We start from the raw sequence: 2,857 nt of genomic DNA on the forward strand, positions 1-2,857 counted from the left end.
TTGAATGACCCTCGTGCACATTTCTGTAATTATTAACGAATGTATTTCAGCCGACGGAAGGTAACGTAAATCGCCATTAGCCTGAAAGTATGCCTAGCCACGCAGAGAGAGAGAGAGAGAGAGAGGAGAGGAGAGAGAGAGAGAGGAGAGAGAGAGAGAGAGAGAGAGAGAGAGAGAGAAAGTTTGTCTTTTGTTGCGTATGCATGGGTGGGAGAGAGGGAGATGAAGGAGATGCATAATGTTGCGTATGTTTGCAGAGAGAGAGAGAGAGAGAGAGAGAGAGAGAGAGAGAGAAGAGAGAGAGAGAGAGAGCCTTATTGTCTTATTATTTGTTTGGGTTCCCCCAGGTCCCTCAGTGTGAGGCACCTCGTATATCCACCAGAGAGTTGCTAATGCATCTTCCGGTGTATTTTGCATCTTCAGTCTTAGATGTCTGGATGCATCTTAGGTATCTATCGAGCTTATTCTTGAACACATCTACGCTCACTCGTGATATGTTTCTTAGATGAAGCTGGCAGCACATTAAATAGTCGCTGCATTATCGATGCTGGTGCGTAGTGGATTAATGTCCTGTGCGCCTTTCTTAGTTCACCTGGAATATTTTTTGGCACTATTAATCTACCTCGGCTTGCTCTTTCTGATATTTTAAGCTCCATGATGTTTTCAGTAATTCCTTCTATTTTGCTTCCATGCTTGTATTATCATATAGCGTTCTCTTCTCCTTTCTAGACTGTATAGTTTTAAAATTGCAGTCTTTCCCAGTAGTCAAGGTCCTTAACTTATTCTATTCTAGCAGTATAGGACCTTTGTACACTCTCTATTTGCGCAATATCCTTTTGGTAGTGTGGGGTACCATATTACATTGCAGTACTTGAGTGTACTACGTACATAAGTTTTGTAAAGCATAATCATGTGTTCAGCTTTTCTTGTTTGAAAGTGTCTGAGTAACATTCCCCTTTTTGCTTCACATTTAGCCAACAGTGTTGCTATTTGGTCGTTGCATAAAATATTCCTATTTAACATTACACTAAGGTCTTTAATTGTCTTCCTTGTTCGTGATTGTCTCATTATTAGGTCCCTTGTATGCATACATCATTCCTGCTCTGTTTCCATAATTTATTGATTCAAATTTATCGGAGTTAAATACCATCCTATTTATCTCCCGCCCATTCATATATTTTGTTTAGATCTCTTTGTAGTGAGTTTCCTATACTCATCACAAGTAATTTCTCTACTTATTCTTGTGTCTTTGGCGAAACTTCTCACTAAGGAGTTTTCAACATCACAGTCTGTCTGAGATCATAATAACAAATAGCAGTGCAGCTGATACCGTTACCCTTGTGGCACACACCACGATATTACCTGATCTTCATCTGATTTCTCGTCATTTGCAACCACTATCTGTTTTCTGTTTTGCAGGAATTTTTTTTACACATTTTCCTATCTTTCCCACAATATTATGCTTTCCTCATTTTTTTCTCCCAATATGTTATGGTCTACCTTGTCAAAGGCTTTTGCAAAATCTAGATAGATCACATCTGTGTCTTTTTCATTTATCATATTTTTGTATATGTTTTCATAGTGTGCTATCAGTTGGGTCTATGTACTTTTCCAGGCACGAAACCGTGTTGACCCATATTAAACAAATTATTTTTGACCAAATGGTTCATTATTTTCTTTTTTATTACCCTCTCATACACTTTCATAATATGAGATGTTAGACTAACAGGTCTATAATTGCTTGCCTCTAGTCTTGATCCACTTTTGAAGATAGGGGTTATATAAGCTAATTTATGTTTAACATATATTTCTCTCATATCTACACTTTGTCTTAGCAGTATTTCAACCGGCTTCGCGATAGTGTTTGTAGTTTTTCTTAACAAAATTGCTGGAACCTCCATCTGGTCCGGCTGCCGATCCATTTCTCAATTTCATTTATAGCCTTGACAATATCTGCTTCATTAATATCTAAATCCGTTATATATTCAACATTTTCTTCTCTCATTTCTGTTTCATTATTCTCATTCGCAATTCTTGGCATGAACTCGCTCTTATATTTCTCTGCTAATATGTTGCATATTTCCTTTTTTTCATTCGTTAGCCGTCCTTCAATTCTTAGGAGGGCCTACTTCTATTCAACCTTTATTCATCTTTTTTGCATAAGAGTAAAGTACTTTGGGGTTTCTTTTTATATTTTGAAGTGTCCTTTCTTTTAAGTCCCCTCTTTTTCATTTTTTTTCGACTGTATAATCTTTTGATCTGCATATTTTATCTTACATTTTATTTCCCTCATTTTCCACACATTTTTTTCTTTTGCAAGATTTTTCTTCCACTTTCTAATTTTCTGAAATAAGAGCCTTCTGTCTCTTGGTATGCACGTCTTTTGTTCATTTTTTTTTTTCGGTACATATTTTTCAACAATTTTCTCCAGTATTTTGTACAGTATGTCCGTATTTACCTGTATACTATCAATTACAAATACATTTTTTCCATTCTTTATTCAGTTTTTCATTTATTTCTGACCATTTTATATTCTTACTGTAAAAAATCATATTTTCCATTTCCTTCCCAAAGTTTTGTGCTTTTATTAATTCTGCGACCCCTTGCTTTGGAATGAACTATCAATTCTATGACATTGTGGTCTGAAATTCCCGTGTTATACACTATTATTTCTTTAACATAATTCACCTCATTCACAAATACTAGATCTAGGACATTTTCCTTTCTTGTTGGAATGTGGTTTATTTGTTGCATATTATGTTCTAATAGCATATCTTGAAGCTTTCAAATTGCCTCTATCTTCTGGGCTACTATTACTATCTTTTTCATATGTATACATACAACCACTTTCTTCTAT

Source organism: Palaemon carinicauda, chromosome 10 (genome assembly GCF_036898095.1).
Source record: "Palaemon carinicauda isolate YSFRI2023 chromosome 10, ASM3689809v2, whole genome shotgun sequence".
Classification (NCBI taxonomy): domain Eukaryota; kingdom Metazoa; phylum Arthropoda; class Malacostraca; order Decapoda; family Palaemonidae; genus Palaemon; species Palaemon carinicauda.